Raw genomic sequence first — 12,511 nt, 5'->3', positions numbered from 1 at the left:
AATGAACAAGGGAAGGATGAAGATAGAACAGTGAGCATGTGCTGAAGATACTAGGGGAGAGGGTCTGGTGAAATTTTGATATTAGGCAAGCACCTAGGTAACGAATAATGGGATAAGATTTCTAAACCCCACTATGGGCTTAAGAGTCATCATCACCAGGGCTGGGGATGTGGCTCAAGCGGTAACATGCTTGTCTGGCATGCCTGGGGCACCGGGTTCGATCCTCAGCACCACATAAAAATAAAATAAGGATGTTGTGTCCACCGAAAACTGAAAGACAAATATTTTTAAAAAATTCTCTCTCTCTTCTCTCTCTCTCTCTCTTTAAAAAAAAAAAAAGTCATCATCACCATCGGCGCTGTCTCTGTCATTCTCTCCTTCCTCTGCCTCTTTTTCATGATCCTTGATCAACGCCAGCTGGTCATCCCCTCTGTCTTCATTATCATCATCATCCAGTAGGTCCTCTTCCTCAGCAGAGTCATCTGCACCCCCCTCAGACTCCGTCTTCACATTAATTTCATCTTTCTTCAGGGAACTGCTGCTCTGCTCCTCCTCTGACTTATCATTCTTCATCTCTACTGCTTGTTTGCTCTGCTCCTTTTCAATTTTTTCCCAGGTTTTCCAGAAGATAGTTGGGTCAGCTCCTTCTTAATGGCCTGAAGGTTATCTCCTTTCAACTTTCCAGACTTGGAAGAGGATCTCCGTTGTCCACTCTAAGAATTGAAGCCACTTTTGCCCCTTCTGGAGGTGTTCCTGGTACATGCTGGCGTTTAGAGGGCACTACAGCCTTAGCCATAGGAGGAGGAGGAGGAGGAACTTGTGCTAGGTAACTGTACATCCTGCCGTAATAATCACGTTGAAAGTCATAGTCCAAGTCAGAAGAGGAGCTGAGTAGAGGGCACAGAGAAGGATGTTCTGATACTGACCTGTACATCTCCACTGCAGATTGGTTCACACCTGCTTTTCCTCTGTTCACTTTGGGCTCTGCAGCCAGATTGATATCTAAAACGTGGCCAGCAATCATTCTGCCATCCTCTCGTGCTACAGCAGCCCGGTCATTTCTCTCATTAACATACTGGACAAAGGCAAAGCCCTGATGGATGCAACAACCCACAATTTTGCCATACTTGGAGAAGTTTGCTTCCACATCAGACTTCTTGATCACCAGAGTGTTGAGATTCCCAATGAATACACGGGAGTTCATGGAGCATGGATCTGTCTTGTTGGTAACATTGCTAGCATCATGTTTGATAAGGTTCCTCATAAAGGTGAAAAGAATGTAGCTGAAGATCAAAAAAGTCTCACTCAAACAAAGTTCCACTAACTTATATATTTCAAGTGATTTGTAACCAGGAGTGCGGAGGGAGAAGAGATTCGATTCTGAATCTCCTACACTCAGATTCTATGTGAAGAAGCTCACCATGGCTGCAACCGCTCAGCATTTGTCTCTTCACAAAATGGCCAAGTTCATATTTTTTTTTATTTGAATTGTTTGTGGTGAGGAGGCACCATGTTATTTTAATTGTTCAGAGTGTTCCAAGATTCTCCTTAGACTTCAAATGTCATGATGGCTCTGACACAGGCTGAATGTTAGCCTTCTTTTTCTTGACTGCACTGGGTTTAAGATAGTTTGCAATGTTGAAGAGTTGATCTCATTTCTAGTCAGGATAATCATAATGTCCAGGTGTTAAAACAAGTGGATGATATTTATATTTTTAGCCAAGATCACCCAGGGGAAGGATATCTCAACCCCCCGGGGCCCTCAGGAAAAGTCAAATCAAAAAGGAAAAGCAGTTTGTCTTTCAAGTTAAATTTTGTCTGGCTCTCATTTATAGGCTGCCCAAGGCCAGACAGGTCTCTGAGCACGGGTGGGGAGGTATCTCCTGATTTATATTGAATTCAGTAACCTGCAGCCTGGGACTGAATACATTCTGTTTCATTATTCTGCCCTGTCAATCATACTAAAATGAGATTTAAATGATTTGTTCCATGTTGCATGAAAAGCTAGACATAAAAGTCAGGAAAAAACTATGACTTTTAAAAGCCCAAATTACTATTTAATACTGTTGAAATTTTCCCTGAGCTATCTTATTCACTGCCATCGTAGTCTCTGATTTCCTAGGGCCATGAAACTAATGTTTGTAATGTTGAAATAGATAGAACACATTTGGCCAACGGTGCTTGAGGTAAGAATACCTAGGAGTATGTGTGTTTGTGTGTTTCCAGAAAATGTGTTAATGTTCTTCTTGACTACAGGTAGGTTAAAATTTTAATGGTGAAATGTAGAGTTGCTGACTCCTTCTGAAGTTAAGCAAGAGTACATTTCCCATATAACCAGAGATATTTGGGTACTTAATTGTATGCAGCACCTTTCTTTGGTATAACTTTGATCACCCAATTCAAAAGGTTACATAAGATAGGAAAAAGCCCATCAAATCCAAAGTTTAACATTTATGTACTTAAGTTAATGATAAAGAACTTAGTTTTATCATAAGGTGATTTTACTAGTGATTTTTTTTCTACCGGTATTTCCTATTTAAGACACTGAACCTGAAAAAAGAATATTTGGGTGAAATTAGTTTTGTATGTGAAATGTGTAAAATACTTCTGTTTCAATAACTTTATGATGATTATAAAAATCTATGCTCAGGGACTCTTTTGTATGTTTCATACTATTTGCTCCTATGCTAAGTGGCCCCAGGCTGCTATGGTTTTCAGTCTGATGCCAGCATTTGGCAAGTTTTCAGGTCACTTTTACTGTTTTCAAGGCAATAAGTTGTAGCAACCAGTTCCTACCTTCAACTGGATTGCTTTGAATCTTGTGGAGTCTGTGTAAGTAGACAGCCTGTTGGTTAACAATATCTTTGAAGTGCCTTGTTCTTGTAAATAAGTAGGCTTAGTGTTAGCTGTTTCTCAGCTACTAGATCTAATTTAGAAATCATACTAGCTATATCTAGAAGAGTTTCTCTCAGAATACACAGGTGAGGACTGGAGTTACTTTGTCCCCCAGCCCCTTTAGAAGTCCTTTTAGTTTACTTCTGGCTCTCTGCTCTGTTCCAGAGATTGAACCCCCACAAAGCTCTGCCTAAACTTGGGTAGAGGTATAGCACAAGGAAGTGGCCAGGCTAGGAGCTCTGAAATGAGTCTGTTGGTAGAGGTATAGCAGAAGGCAGTGGCCAGGCCAGGATCTCTGAAGTGAGTCTGTTGCAATTCTGGTTTTGGCATCGTCCTGCTGTGTGACATTGGGCAGGTTACCTCACCTCTTATTCCTTATTTAATCAACTGGAAAATGAGATGAAAGTAAACATTCCCCAGAGTTATCATGAGGATGAAGTGAAGGGTGTGGTACAATGACACCTACTATTTATCAAACACTTATTATGTGCCAGGTACATATTTAGTGCTCATAAATGGCAGTTTTTGCCTCTGTGTCCTTATTGGTTAGATTTTTATGTAATGAGTCTACTCATTTCTACAGTATTTGAAAAAATGTGTAAGCCCACACATTTTTTCAAATACTGTAGAAAATAACAAGAAGGCCAAAGGGAAATAATCAGAAAGAACCTACCATGTATAGATGATGGGTTAGACATTTTACCAATGTTGTATCATCTAATCCTCTCAGAACCCTCTGTAATAGAGTCTATTTTCCTCACTGTATAGATGAAAAAAATAAAGGCCCAGATAGATTGTTCTGTATTTTTCTGCATATCAGAAAAAGCAGCAAGATGAAGAGAACAAATTTATGATGATTGAGACGTTAATAATATAGTTAATATTTTCTTGTTTATTAGAAAAATATAAATCATGTTTTCTTTTATGGAATTAAAATAATGGAGTTAAAATTGAAATACTAAATTTAAAATAGAGATACTAAATTTAAAAATAGAGATACTAAATTCATCTCATTCTGCTTCATGTAGAGGTTCTCATAGATCACTGCACGAGTTAAAGGCTAAATTACTTTGTTTCAATCATAATACACACTGAGGCTTGTTTTTGCTGCCAAAACTGTTCTTTGGTTTAGAAAATTTCCCCTAGGTCACTTAGAAGTATTCCCAGAAAAGATGAAAATGCCAAAAACCTGGTCAAAATTTTTTTCAAGTATTGCACCAAGAATGGAAAGAATCCGGGAATCAAGAATGTATATTTATCTGGTCACAAGGAGAATAGGGGTTATCTGAATACTGCGGACTTTTCTTCCACAGCTGATAATTTCCCCCTCTTTCTCTTAACTTCATGTATTGTGTGATCAATCTTCCTACCTTTCTCTTATTTTCAAAGCTCTGATTTATTCTCTGGAGGAATAGGCACTTGAGAAACATTTCTTTTTGGGCTTCACCTTTACAAAGGAAGGTGCAAATTAGATGCAGGAAATTTATAATTCTATTTCCATCTTGAAAAAGAAATATCACTCAGGCATTGGTCTGCTCTGTCACCTTGAATCAGAAAACAGCTCCATCTGGTTTATTTAGTTTTTGATAGCTCACACTTCAAAGGAAAGCAAGGGTTATATCCGCTGACAATTGTGTAGCCTGTGCAAGCAAAAATAAAATTCTCTCCCGACCCCTGCAGTGATCAGTGTATATATCCTGAAGCAGGAGAGATCTGATGACGTCTGTAGTGGTTTGCTGACTCCCAGCAGGCTTGATTTTGCAGTCTTGACTCAGGAAAAAAAAATCTTACCAGCTTCTAGCAAAATTGTGCCCAAGAAAAGATACACAATACAGTGAAATTGGCTCTGGTGCTAGTTTTGGTCTTAACATTATGTGAGTGTGTCTGTTGGCACACACATGTGCAGGCACACACATACACATGTGTGTCTTAGCTTCAACATCCACCTTTGATGTAAACTTTTGGAATCCCTTGTAGCTCTAATTTTGTGTTTTGGCTTTCAGGAACAATTCTGGCAGCAACTTCCCACAGGAAATTGGCTTAACCATCTATGGATATCCATGTGCACTCCGCAGGGTCAGATTTGGTTCTTAATTCATGGAAAAATAATAGAGGACTAATGTGTTTCATGTATTAACATTTCAAAGAGTCAGGCTTTGAACAGAGATACAAATCACCAATACTTAATTTTGCCCATAAGTTTTATTCTACCTATTTTCAAAATAACCCCAGTTCTATTTCTAGCCTTGCCTCAGTTATGCAACTGCTGTCTGCTTTGGAAGCCCCATCTGCAATATAGGGATGATAATCCTTTCCACCTACGTCATGTCACAGTGGTGTTTTAAGAATAATGAATAGAGTGATGACTGCATGAGCCCCAAGCTTTTTGAGATACAACAGGCTTATAACAGGGCTAAAAGTGACACATTAGATAGAGTGCTATAAAAACTTATAAACTAAAAGTTTGTTAAAAACTATGTAATTAAAATTAATTTTAAAATGAACAGAATATATATGTAGATGTCTACATACAAACAGTAAGAATTTTCCCAAATTATTTACATATTTATAATGGAATATTTCCACAGAAAAGCTTAAATATAACATCATGAATATTTTGTACAAGTTAAAATTGACAATGGTTATCACTAATGGTAGTATTGTCAATGATTTTATTTTCTCTTATTAGCTTTCCTATATAATCCAAGTTTCCTAAAATGAATATATAGTCCTTCCAAAATCACAAAAACAATTGCAATAAATATATTTTGAAAAACTAACCAGATGAGATAGAAATCATACACACAGAAGATAAAGTTCAGCTCCTTGGGGAAAATTCCTTTAAAGTCTAAAAGAATAAGGTTGGGGTGAGACATGAATGAAATGAATGAGTTGTTCCAATTTACTGCCAGTCTAAGAGTACTTGGGTTGGAACCCAGTTTGCAATTGTAAGAACAGCTCAGAGAGAACTTATCATTAAGAAGAAGACCCAAGTCTTTTGTATTTGTCCACAGGTTTGTACAATATGTTAGTATCTAGTTAGATGCTGTTAGATCTAGTCTTGTCTATTCAGTTTAGTACCCTACTGAGTGCCAATAAATATGATGTATTCATAAAGTCCCAAAGGAAGATTCTAATAAGTAAGTTAACTCTACTCTCCACTACTCCTTTAACCTTAGATTTCTTCAAGTTCTTCTAATATGCTGCAAACTTTTTCAGCTCCAGATCTTCTCACACCCTCTTTATCTTTCCAGAATACTCTTTTCACAAAGCTAATTTCTACACATATTTTAGGAATGATTTTGGCTCTTATCTCTTCCACAAATAATATTCTTGTTTCCAAGACCAAGTTTAATGGTTTCCCATGTGCTACTGTGACCATCCATATCCACTCCTGACTGCGTACTTGTCTACGACCTCTGGTCTGAGCACCTGGGAGCAGAGAACTTTGTGCCTCACACACAGTAAGTAGAACACACTGGGTAAGAACTGCTGTGTCTTCTCACAGTTCAAAAACGCTCCAAGCCACAGGTTATGAGAAGAAAGAAGAAAACCCTAGTCCTGGCCATTGTCATTATGCATGTGTTTTTCTCTCATAAAAAAATGATGAAAGAGGAAGAAATTTTTAAGATTTATTAGGAAGAAACTTTAATTTAATGTATTGCATAATTTACTTAGTCAAATTTGTTATTCATAAAAAAATACCTTGGCCTGCCTTGGAGAAATGACTACATACACATTGGAATTTTAAAATAAAAAAGATGAAAAAGATTTCTTTTCCCTCTGACTATTGTAATCCTCAAAGGCAAACATTTGTGTTAGTTCTACACATGTTACATCAAAGATAACATGATTTGTGCTTCTTCTTTGAAAAATATCCTACAGCTGTGAGCCATTAGCTTTTGTCTTGCTCTTTTGTTATATTGGATGAGTTCCTTGAATGCTTTATGTCTCCATATTTCTAACTGTGGAATGGGGCTACTTCTGCTCTCCATAGTGAAAGGTAATGTTTAGGGAAAAAAAAATCATTCTAGAACTAGATGTTTGCTATTAATTAAAGTGGAGAATTTGCTTTTGCATTATAGTTTATTGTCAGAGTACTCTCTTTAATTAAAGGAGTTATAACCTTTTTTCTTTGTTCTTTTTAGTTATACATGACAATAGAATGTATTTTGACATATTGTGTATACATGGAATACAATGTCCCATTTTTCTTATATGTTAAATGACCTCATATATATTTAAATTATGTAAATATTTTTTTCTCAATTCCCAGCTAAAATAATTGAACTGATAAAAACATGTTGTTATTGCAAATACTCACAATAGAATGGAAAAAGATATTAAACATACGTTCCTCACTCCCTAACTTTTCTGTATCATGACTCTGAATCTACAGTCAGCCCTCTGTACCTGCTGACTCTGCGCCTGTGAATTCAACCAACGGTGGATCAAAAACATTTAAAAATCATTCTACTGGTATTGAACATACACAGATTTTTTTTCTTGACATTGTTCTCTAAATAATACAGTATAACAACCATTTATATAGCATTTATGTTTAATAAGTAATCTAAAGATGATTTGAAGTATATAGGAGCAGGTGTACAGGTTATTTGCAAGTACTATGGCATTTTATAGGAGGGACTTGAGCATCAGTGGACTTTTTTATTTGTAGGGAGTCCTGCAATTCACTCTGATGGCTATACTTATGAATAAATGTATTAAAAAAATGAATTAGGACAAAGTGAACAGACTTACTTAAGTTAGGCTGGCTTGACATGTCCACCTTCAAAAGAGTACTGATTTCTCCTGTTATTTAGACATTGCTGATCAGGGGTACAATCTAGAACTCAGTGTGGGGCCATAACCAGGTCAATAGAGAGCTATCAAGCAGGACCCCAGCACGAAGGGAGCCTTAGGACAATGTTAACCCTGAATAGTAATTTTGCTGGCAGGGTTACTCCTGAGCAGTCACATAGTGAGGCATCTAATCTGCATGCTGAGGGCTTGGAAGGGAGTGGACTCTCTGTGCTGGGAGAGAGGAGGGAAATGGCATGACCTAAAGAAGGTAAAACAGGGAAATCAAAGGGTTTGCTCAAGCACTTTTTAGGCATATTTTTCCTTTATTAAATTGTCACAATTGTGTTCTTGACTGGGAATTGTATCTTCCAACTCCTGAAGTAGGCATACACAAATCAAAGTTCCTAAAATGATGAATATGGAGGAGATGTATAACTGTATTCTAAATCATTCTAATTTCCCCAAAGCTCAATTCCCCCAATTCAAAACTTACATTTCTAAATTATATATCTATATCTATATCTATATCTATCTATCTATCTATCTATATATATATATATATATATATATATATATATATATATATCTCCACAAATCTGACAACAGATATCTGCACATCCTGTGATTTTAAGCCCAACCACTCTGGATAATGTTAGAAAAGAGATCCCATTGAAACTGTCTCATCAGGTTAGAGATGCTTCTCTGCCCCAACCAGTAAGCCTCAGACACACACAAAATGGTGCAATATTTATTATTTTAAAATATTATTTAAAAGACCAAGATCTACACGGATACTGCAATTGTGCAAAAGAGATTCCGAGGTCAGCCAGCAAAAACATCCATTAATAATAAAAGACCAATATGAAATGAAAATTATATGCTCCATAAGTTTGGCTATAGGATTCAATTGATCCTGTAATGTTTCAAATAAATAATGATGCATGAATCATCAGTCCTACTCTGGGAAGAAAGATGCTCCATGTTTAATATTCATTTGAGGAGTGAGGTGACAATCCTGGGAGCCACTGAGTGTTGCCATCTGGATGTTAGGGCAGCCTGACACTGCACTCAAATTCTATGTGTATTTCTGCTGTTAGGAAAGAGAAAGGAAAATAAAAACTTTCAGGTTTTTTTTTTTTTGAAGAGGCTGTTAGAAGTGAAAAATCACAATGAATATCAACTATCTGAGAAAGTGCAAAGAACAAATGATTAGGTTTGTTGTGATTAGGTCTGGGGTTTGAGTCAAATGCAAGTTTCCAAGCTAAGGGTTTTAGGAATGTCAGCCTTTACTGGAAGGCGGGCTGACCTGTTATCCGGGGCAAATGACCCTTCTGTGCAGGGGTTCAGGGGCACCATATGTAGCTCCTCACACTATGGTGGGGCCCTGGAACCAGGACTGCCATCATTTTCCCTTAACCTCCTAACCCTGCCCTCCCGTGAATCTGTAATCTGGTTAGGGAATCTAATTTCTCATCTTTGTGCTTCTGACCTTATTTTACATTTACAGCTTTTTGCTCTTTTTGACTCAGCTTACAAATGAGAAACTGACAAGTCCTATTAACTTTGTCGAAGTCTTTGCCAAGCCCAGCATGTTTCTTCTAGTAGATTGAATGTGAATAGAAAGAAGGTCCAAGTCTAGTAATTGCATTAGGTCCAATGCCTAGCCATGCCCCATGGGTTAGAAATTCCTAAACACTGGTACAGATAGTCTAAAGTGTTGGCATCCAAAGGAAGACCAGTATTCTATAGTTTATGAAACATGTTTTTTTTTGTAATAATTCAATTGTTTAGAAATCTCTCAGTACATATAAAGTATTCTCTCAAACTAGACTAAATTACAGACAAATTATTTACCAAAGTCTTCCTCTAGGTCTCAGGAGACATGACTTCTCTCTTCACCTAGGTGTCTGTGGCAGAGAAAAGATGATACATTCACTTGTTCCTTCTTCCTTGAATAGGAACACTACATTTCACAGTCTCCCTTGCAGTAAGATTGGTCATATATTTTTCTCTCTCCTTTATTATTTTTTCCCCTCTTTCTCTCTCTTCACCATTTAAGTCAGTAAATGAAAAGAAATGAGAATTGTAATAGCCTAGTATCACTGTGGAGTTTAAACATTATGGTTGTTAATCTGCAGGTAAGTTTGAAAAACAATTCAAGATAATAAACTGAAACACATTGTCTGGATCATAAATAATCTGCAATTTAAGTTTTTTTTTAATTTAGTGCCCAGGATTGGGGAAGCACAATGTGTTACTGACAGTCAACACAGTTTCCTTCATGGTGGTCAGAACTCCAATTGGTAACAGAAAGAATAATGGGAAACCTCCATCTTTACTGAATAGGCTGACCTGGAAAAACCAAAAATCTTCTTTCTCCTTCTCTGAATAGTGCTGTTATGTAATGAGATGAGACTTTTCTCATTAAAAACTGATTTCAAATACATTATATCAGTTAATTCTAGCACTCTTAGAAGATCAAATTGCTATATTCTATCGGACACTGGATTAGAGATTTACCTACTGTCATAACATTCATCACAGAATGTAAGAATATATAGAGCAGCTTAGAAAACAAGTTTTCTGACTGTTTCCACTGAGATGTGTGTATTGGTTATGTAAAATGTAATTATTGTTCCCACTAAGAAGTAGAAAATAAAAAGTCAGTATTATGAAGAAAATATTCATGTATAACCCCTATCCCTGAATGTTAGTTGCTAACATTCCCTGTTATTCTCCTAGTCTTATCTCTAAGCATATGTTACATAGTTGATATACTATCATTTATACAATTTTGTGTTCTTTTTTCATTAAACATTGTAAGAAAAACAGTTCTTTTCATTAAAACTTTTTGCAAATCTAGTGTTTAATAGCTACATGATGTTTCAACATATGCTTCTGTGATAATTAAATTCACCTTGTCTCTATTCTTAGGCACGTAAATGGTTATAAAATTTTTAGTCCTTATAAATAATGCTGCAGAAACATTTTTACAAATAGCTTCTCTCTCTCTCTCTCTCTCTCTCTCTCTCTCTCTCTCTCTCTCCTTTTTGTATTTTAGATTATTTTCTTAGGGTAAATTCCCAGTAGTGGAATTTCAGAAAAAGAACAAATGCATACATGTAATTTTTACTGTAAGAACTGCTTCCTATAGCTATTTGCTTCTTGAAATATCATGTGGCCAGTAAAAAACCAAAACCAAACACCCAAAACAACAAAAAACAGACTATGTTAGAAATGGAGTCATAGGTTTGAAGTGCCTGGTGGTCTCTGATGTTCTCTTGACTAGGCTTAATGTGCTACTCAGATGCCTGGGTGATGGCCTCAGTGTTTCCCATCAGACTTGAGAGCTGGTCACAGCAGCATTTTTCCAATGGACTATAATCTAAATTTAATGTGACTATTTTTTTTAACAGCATTCCTGTGCTCTATGCAGGGACTGCTATTTCTCAGAGAGGGAAAACCCCAAACTCTATATCTACTGTAATATGCTCTTCACTTTTACCTAATTCTGAACAAGTGCAGCATATTCTGGGAAAGAGTGCGGGTAACAAGATGGAGTTTTCTCCTCAGTATTGGAACACAACAACCAAGCCAAGACAAAAGACTGAGCTTTGGATCAAATGGGCACACTTCTGTTATTTGACATTCTACAATGGGACATAGAATGAGTCCTCTCAGTAACAAAACCACATTGTTCAAGTGGGTTCATCAACAGAGAAGGAACCTGTCAATAAAAATTGTCCTCTGTCAATAAAAATCTGCTCATCTGTCTCTGTTACTTTCCTTCTTTTTGTAATAACAGAACAATGGTATGATATTACTCTCTTACAGTTTGAGAATCTATACATTATGTAAGTTAAAGGGAATCTAAATATATAATACAAAATGACCAGTTATTGAGTTGTTTGACAAATCAGTGGGTTTCTGAGTGAAAGTTTGCTCAAAAGTATTTATGACCTAAATAAAAGCAAGTATCCTTGCTTGCTTTATTTAAATAAATAAATCTATAAATCTAGAAAAACCAGTTTGAAAGTCATGTTTGTTTACACATGGTCAATAATTATGCCAAAAATGTAGAGTCATGATTTTGAAATTAGAAAACTCTGTGCAATTATTCTCAGTGTATCTATTTATTCTCAGTAAATATATATAGGTTGACCTGTTTGATACTAAGAACCCTATGTCCTTTTGGTAAGGGTCCTATATTGCTAGCAAGTGGAGGTTTTGTTTCAGTCATGGAGAAACTTGACATGAGATTTGATCTATCTTGGAGAAAAATTTAACAAAATCTATGTATGTTTCTATCTCTTTAATTGAAGAAAACTGAGGCATTGAGAGTGTTATAAAAATTAATTAAAAATGGTTTATCTACTATAGCTTCTTAAAGAAAATAAATCTCTAGCCTTAATTCCCTTTTCACTGTTTTTAAATTTTAATTTATTCCCAATTATTACCCTGACAAATACATTTAGACTATTTCTTTGCAACTCACATTATCTCACAGCAAAAAGACTTTACAGATTATAGACATGGCCAAGAATTTGAGCTAGTGTCCCTGGGCTGACAAGATTGTCTTTCTCTGGCCAATTAGTTAATCAGGACAAAAGGTAACATGGTTTGTGTATAGTGGAGATTATAGGTATGTTGGTTACCTTTAAGAACTTCCCCACAGCTATTTTTTTTTCTAACACTAGGAAATAATTTTTTAGTCTCTTCAGCAAAGACTTAATCTCCATTTTTACTCAGTGGCTTTTCTTTTTCACTGTGAACCCTGAACTGGCTCACAATCAGCACCCTTATTGGCTGATTA

General features: G+C 36.3%; 1 protein-coding gene and 1 pseudogene across 3 annotated transcripts in view; both read right to left on the bottom strand.

Annotated features, from left to right (window-relative positions):
* The window catches only part of PDE7B (phosphodiesterase 7B), a 308,410-nt gene that overhangs the window by 156,010 nt on the left and 139,889 nt on the right, over positions 1-12,511 (bottom strand). The gene's annotated exons all lie outside the window — the stretch shown is intronic.
* Positions 76-1,264, bottom strand: LOC308650424 (heterogeneous nuclear ribonucleoproteins C1/C2-like; annotated as a pseudogene). The gene is made up of 2 exons: positions 927-1,264; positions 76-839 (listed from the first exon to the last, which is right to left on the bottom strand). The product of its transcript is annotated as a heterogeneous nuclear ribonucleoproteins C1/C2-like (transcript).

This window comes from Spermophilus citellus (genome assembly GCF_964194105.1).
Source record: "Spermophilus citellus genome assembly, chromosome: 5".
Taxonomy (NCBI): Eukaryota; Metazoa; Chordata; class Mammalia; order Rodentia; family Sciuridae; genus Spermophilus; species Spermophilus citellus.
This window is presented reverse-complemented; position numbering and strand designations above follow the sequence as displayed.